Source organism: Nuphar pumila, chromosome 7, assembly GCF_984573655.1.
Source record: "Nuphar pumila chromosome 7, dmNupPumi1.hap1.1, whole genome shotgun sequence".
Classification (NCBI taxonomy): Eukaryota; Viridiplantae; Streptophyta; class Magnoliopsida; order Nymphaeales; family Nymphaeaceae; genus Nuphar; species Nuphar pumila.
The window spans coordinates 53,423,836-53,431,651 of record NC_143255.1 but is presented as its reverse complement, the minus strand read 5'-3'; positions in this window follow the sequence as shown (position 1 = coordinate 53,431,651).

The window sequence follows — 7,816 nt, the reverse complement described above, 5'->3', positions numbered from 1 at the left end:
ATGGTCTAACATTTACCATAATTCAGGAATACATTAGTAGTCTCAACAATTGAAACTTCTTGATGAATTAAAAGCTACTGCATAAAAAAAAGTTAGTCTCATCTTTCCCTGCCTAACGTGAAATGAATCATATACCATACACAAAGTTGATAATGTGAAATAGACAAAATTGATAATGTGAACCCCATCAAGCTATATATAACAAAATTTCAAGTTTAATTGTTTAAAGCTCAATAACAAAATTTAAAGTTTAAAGTTTTCAATAATAAAAGTCTCCAATCTTCATCATGGTCCCAATAGAACTATCAACATTCTCCAATGAATTGATGCCACTCTAATGTAATTCCCTTAAAAAAATAAAAGATAAAACATATATGATATAACTTGGTACAACTATAAAATAGAAACTACGCTTTTAAAGAATTAAAGTTAGGTGCAATAGTATTTACCTACAGGATGAACATCACTTCTAAGTATCCAAAAAAATCAATTCTTCTTCATGATGAACCTGAAAAAAACAATTAAATCAATAATACAATAACAAGTATAAAATCAAATCACACATAAAAGAAATAACAAACTATTTTAAATCAATAAATCATTAATTTTTTTTACCTATGAACTAGTTGTATCCTTAGAATCCCCTTCAACCAATCAAAAGTACAAATCAATGCTTCGATAGTCGTTGGATGATGAAGTTTATAATTCATAGAGGCTTAAAAACCATATAATACATTTAAAGCAAAACTTATGGCATGTAAGAAAATACTCCAATGCCATGTAGTTGTACTTCAAGATATCAAGTCTATAACCCTAAAAGTGGCTTACATGTAAGATTGACCTACACAAATTGATATTTACAACACACTAGTCCATGAAGATTCATTAAATAGCATACAAGAATGAGACATCTTAAATGCATTCTTTGTAATAAAATATATCAAACAGACAACAAAGCAACCATAACAACCTGAACATCAAGATCTATTAATAGACAAAATTATGACTATTAAAGCAAGAATAAAATTTGATAAAGCCACTCAAATAGATTGAGGAAGATTTTGAAATCAAATCAATCAAGTTCAAAATGCATATTTTTGCTAAAGATACATATACTAGATATGATCATAGGAGTGCAAAATGATTGAATTTGGTCCAATCATGATAGATTTGAATGATAATCTGAAATAAAAATGGTAGACTCAAATTCAAATACAGTAATACTAGATAAAAAAAATAAAAGCAAATTATTTGCATGAGAAAGCTGCTACCAAATTAGATTTTGATATGAATAAAAATGAAACCAGGTTAAAATGTTGAGTTGATTTTTATTTAAATCAACAAAACCATTCAATTTAAAGGATCTACCAACACTAGTGCATTAGTTCCCCCTTCATGAAACAAAGGGGGTGAATAAGAAAAAATGAAAGAAGAGAGAGAAAGCCATGATCTCATTAAACTCCTTTGCTGTTAACATTTACATCAGGGAACAACAATCAAAAGTTATATATAAAGATGAAGAACCATATGCATGGATTTATGTATCATACCTACGATCGTGTGAAGCAAACAACGATCCTCTGCCCCTAAGTGCTTGGCCAAGCAATACCAATTGTAACACCTCAAATTTTATAACCCAAAAAATGGTGATTTTTTTTAAATGCTTTTAAATATTTTAACAAATAACAATGATTTTTTTTTAGGTATAAAACTTGGCGTGCTACTTCACATAACCATTTGCAATCATATTCTTATGGAACTTGAAATTTTAATAACTAATTATCCATACATGAATTGAAATCAAGTCCACACCATACTTAATTACATTTTCATGAATTAAAATCGAAATGAAAGTAAATTAGAGTTCAAAATCCATGAAGCAAAGGAAAGGTAGGCTCGGTCCCCATCTCAACCTCTCGCCTTCGCATGCAAGCACCTACTTACTACCTGAAAAATATTAAAATACATAGGGTCGAACATAACATGTCTCAGTAGGGTGAAATATATTAAACTTATAAAATAGAATTACAAAACATGAATTTCATCTAATTTTTCTTGCATAATAATTTAAATCTAAGGGACTAAACAAGCATTTTAATTAAGCAATAAGCACATAAAATACAATTCTGAATAAACATCCATTAATCATTCTTAACCCAAATCAGATAAAAATGAATAAATATACAAAATGCAGGGACAAGTAAAATGCATGAACTTATAATATGCAACTATCATCGAATGCATGCATACATTTTTATCTTTGATTAGGTGTACTGTCTTAAATGATGCATGCAATGCTTAACTAGTGTACATACATCTTTAAGTTATCACTTCTTAGCTCTGCTGATACGATACATGCTTGACTTTTAGATCAAAACCATGACTCATGCGATGTTTTACATACAGAAATGACTTTAGCTTGGCCGGGCCCTTTCACCAAGACGAGGTGAAAGATGATAATACGAAAGAGATTCTCAACACCTTTCAACCTGATGCATCAGTTTTCCCTCATGAGTATCTTGCCCTCTATGCTGCAATCTAATGTAGAGGTTTCTCTATAAAATTATGAGAGGGGAGGAGCAACCCTCCGTGCTCGAAACTTACTTGCCCCACAAAGATTTGTATTACTTGCCACTCCCTTAACAAGTATCTTGAATTTTAATGTCACATGTTTACTTGATTTCATTTGTATTTTTCATGCAACATTAAAACTTTAGCCACTTTATAGGCAATGGATGCATTCTTAATAAAGCATTGAAATATTTCTCAATCTATGCTTTTAACATAGCTTGAGCATATATAAACATGAAATTTTATTCATTTCATGCTTAAGTTAGCACATATGCATGTACATGGTCAATGCAATAAAGAACATAAATTTGAGTATCCATAACATCGCATATGAACATATCGTCATCATCATGAACATATATGAAACCAATGTCATATTCAAAATAAAATAAAAAACTTGCATTCATTGGACCACTTCGGCCCTTTGTCTTTCGATATGGCTTTCTTAGGCATTGTGCCTAGCCATCTCGTTTAGCAACTCATATCTTATGCTTAAACATGTGAACTTCTATATAAAATATATAGGCCTGCATACGCATTTACACACTACATACTATTTGAAATTAAAGAATTTATGCAACGTATAGACAAACTATGTAAGGATTGAAAGACACGTCTCAATTCATAAATTCTTCAACTCTATTTGACTGTTATAGAGTTTACAGAAATGTTTACATTCAGTGAATAGATTTGAAATTTTTACAAAACATAGGAAATTTTATCATCTTTCTGTAGAAACAAACCGTTCGTAAAAAATATTTTGTATAAGGGAGATACAATCATTTTACTAAAGATATGTCAGATTGTGCTCCAACAGTTGCTGAACTGGACTTAGACCATGGACAAAGCTCAAAATTTTATAGTTGATAGAAAATTTTGTTAGCTTTCCAACGCACTAAACCGCTTGACAAAACTCTTTTGAATGAGGAAGTTGTGAATGTTTTACCGGTCGGAGGTCTGTCCAAAAAATATGAATTCTAGGTCTATGCATTCGGGTGGGCCCAAATTGGGTCACCCAAATTCGTACACCCATAGATATTTGACAAAATTTTAAATAAAAATAGTAGTAAAACTACACATATAAGTCTGATATATTCTTGTTGAGACAAATCATATTTTTCCATAGCTGTTTGGCCAGGAAAATTGACCTGTCTCTCACATGCATTAATTATTCAGAAATAAATTTGAGAAAATACATAATAATAGAATAAAATATAAAATTTACATAGAAACAAAAATAAAAAAAATCTACAAAAATTACAGAATACTTCTATGCATATATTCTACCACCTACAAAAAAAAATACATAGAATCATATACAAAATTCATGATATTCTCTAATTTACCAAAATCTTTTCTGAAAAACCTGATTTGACAAAAATTACGATATCTCAAAATTTCGACCATGGAAATTCATAAAATTTTACAGAGGGTCTAAAACATCATATACTACTAATAAAAATGGATACTTGCATGAAAATCATAGTATATTTTACAAAATTTCAAAATTTATAGATTTCTTTTTTGAGAAACCATTTTTTGAGTAAATCGTGTTTTCAAAAAGGGGTTTCCTTCAGAATACCTTTATTTTTTTATGGTTTGATAGCCCTAAGACAAACCCATGTGTGTGAGGGTTTGTTTAGAGACTATCCTAAAGAAAAATCAATGGAATTCATTTTACAAATTCTGTTTCGCAAGAAAAGTATAAATCCACCTACCTTTTGTCAGATTTTTTGTTCTTTCATGCACCGGTGGGTTGTTTCACATGATCCATAACTTTCAAGCACACCACGGCCTGGTATAGAACCTCCTTAGGCCTTCCTTAATCACGTGAAGCCCCTCCCTTTGTTCGAACAAGGGAGAAACACCAATGATGTTCAGAAAAGAGAAAAGGAAGAGAGGGTTTTGAGAGTGATCTTGAAAGAAAATCATAAAGGGGCAAAATAGAGGGATTATGAGCCCATCCTCTATTTTTATAAGCTCTTGAATTAGGTCAAGGGCTGGGGCTAACCTCAACCCTTGATCTAATCTTGAGTAAGTTTCTAAATCTCAAGTTTTTTACCTCTTTTTTCCTTTTCTTTTTTCATTACAAGTCTTCTTCCTTATTTTATTTTTCCAGCATACTATAGGCCATGTATACTATATACATTAATTAATATATAGCATACAAGGTGGATTCATTTTTAAGGAAGGGAGTAGGTTGACCCCATGGTTGGCCTCCCCTTTCCAAAACTAAAGTTTGAATTTTCAAACTTGCTTGCTTGGCAAGCAAGTTTGATTATTCTTTACCTTTTTTTTTCTAATCTTTCTTTCCTTTCTTTGACTTTTCTCTTTCTTTATTTTTTCTTATATTATTTTTTTTCTCCAGCAATCCCCTAATTGAAATGAACATTCCTCCCCTTGGGAGGCTTTATAATGAATATGGTAAGTTTGACTTTTGCTCTATACCTTGGTTTTTAGTAACTTTTAATTAAAACTTAATTTTAAAGTGTATTTCTCCTTCTTTTTCTTTCCTTATGCTTTAGTTCTTTTATTTTATTCATGGGTCCAGCAAGGGCTGGACCCTTCTAGAGCTCTCCCAAAAAGAGTGTCACCCCTTAGGGGGCCTCTTTTTAAATTTTGGAAAGTTTTGACTTATTGAACCCTTTTTCTTAGTTTTTGGTAAGTTTGATTTTCACCTCAATTTTAAGGTTATTTTTGTTCTTTCTAATTTAAAACTTTAAAAAGGATGCCACATAGGATGTGATGGCCCACCTATGGACTCTTACCATTTTATAAAATCTAATTAATTTTTGAATTCTATTCCACTAAATGAAATTTTACTTAAATGCAAATTAATTCAAATTAATTATTTCGTAAATAGAATTGTAAATTCAAATGAAATGCTACTAAATGAAAATTTAGTTAAGTCAATATCTAGTTAAATTCCATTGATGAATCTTGGACTTTTTACTTAATTAAATTATTTATTTTTATTATTCTTTTAAGGTTTAATTCAAATTTCTCAGAATTTATTTATGAAAAATCCGAGCTCTATAGGTCAGTGAGACCTTGGCGTGTAGGGTTTATTTTTGCATATTAAATTTTTTTAAAACCTACAAACCCTATAGCATTATCATTATGAAGATTTTCTTCTGAAATTATCGTTTTCTCAATAATGCCTTTCGAAAACAATTCCTACCCGAGTCAGCGGGCCTTGTTATCGTATTGACTATTTGATTTTAGTTTTGGACATTAGATTTCAAACTTGAATTAATATTCAATTAATTTTTAACTTAGATTTGATTCAACTCCAAATTCAATTATAATATTCGAGATAGTTATTAAATCTGAATTTAAATCCAAGTCCGATAAGAATTCAAATTCCCAATTCAAATCCAAATTGATAAATCTTCCAAAATTGAAATCAAAATTTCAATAAAACTTCAAATTTAAAATACACACATAGTTCAAATCCCATCTAAAATTTAAAACTCAAATTAAGATTCAATAAAAATCAAAACCTTGATTCAGAATAAATTCTCACTTGAAATGTATTCGGAATCTCAATTAATACTGGAATTATAATTAATTTTTTAACTTATTTTTGAATAATATTTTAATCTTAATTTACTATTATTTCTCATAAAATAAAAAATTGGGAGTTTTACACCAATATTTTTTTGCATAGAAGGCAAAAAACCCATTAGGAGAAAGAGAATAAAAAAATATGCACAAAAAAAAGAGGAAATCAAGCTGACAACATACTGGGGTTAGGTGTTTGAGGTTTATAATACAAACCAAACACCCATTCTGAAGCTATATACTCATGCCAAATAGAAAGAAGAAGAAGAAGAAAAAATGAGAAAATTGAAAAGATAGAAAAAAAAAGATGGAAAGAAACAAAGAGGATGAAGAACAAACACAAGAAGAGAGAGAAAACCTTTGATTAAAACAAATATGAGCCACTCTCTTTGAAGACCTGCTATAGAAAAACAATCAAAATGCCAGGTTGATGCATACAAAGAAGAAGAAATAAGATGATGAGGAGGAGGGGGGAGTAGTGCATGTAGCTGCCTAGGTATCGAAACAGGGGAGACCACCACACAGGGGAGGGGAGTCTGTCGGGAGGCAAAAGCAATGTGGTCAAAACTCGGAGTGTGGTGAACAATTAATCGAGGAACGAGGCTCGGGGCGATGCAAGGGCCGTCAGGGGCTCGAGGCAATGGAAGGGGCATCAATCGTCGGTGGTGGATGGTATATAGGTAGTGTCTGGCTGCCGGCCGCGATGCGAGGGGTGAAGGCTGGAAGGGGAGCTCAGCTAGGAGCGGGGCTGCAAGAGGGGAGGGAAAGACCCGAAAGGTGAAAGGGGGGAACGAAAGTGAAACCCTATTTTCACTTTCGAAATACTAACGCCGTAATGCGAAACGGGTGAGGGCAGAGCGGGTCCTAATACCCAGTCCAGCTCGAGCCGAGCCTTATCGAGCTCGGCAGGTCGTTCAGACTCCGCTCGTTAGCTCGTTCGAGCTTTAGACTCATGTACAAGCTCGACTCATTTGTGGAATGGACGAGCCCGAGCTGAGCCTTAATCAAGTTGAGCACGAGCCAACGTTGTGCATCCCTAGTGGTCAGTGATGGGAGGTTTTTGGTTTAGAACATAAAAAAAAAAGAAATTTTGTATATTTAATAGCAACGTCTAAGCATAGTTCTCTTTGACTTTATCTCATAATGTCACCATAGTATATCATACTTGTAACAAGCATGGGCAAAAAGACGTAAAGAGGCATCATCATCTTCAATCCATGTGACGTCCATGTAATTTTTTCTCTTCATTCCACACACCACCAGCTTTGGAAGAGGGTTTGCACTCCTGTTCATGGATGGTCCCCTACCCATGGACCAAGTCCACCAATGCGTCATGCCTCACAGAAATCAGGCCTTGGCTTCCTGACTTTTCTCTTTTTAACAAACATATTGACGTTGGTAAATGAGCCTAACTAACCGAACAAAAGGTGTTCAAGCTCGACCCATTCCATTCTTGCATTGAGTTAAGGTTATGACAAGCCCGGGGTTAAACCAGCCTGAGCTTAAGATGACTCGTTAACAAAGAAATATATTTTTTAAAATTGAAAATAATAGAAATTGGACTCTACCCTACTTAGCCAAGCTCAATCCCACTCATTTATAAAATGAATATATTTTTCATGGCTGAACAATAGGATTTAAACTCTAAACTGTCAATTAAACCAAATATTCAACCATCTAC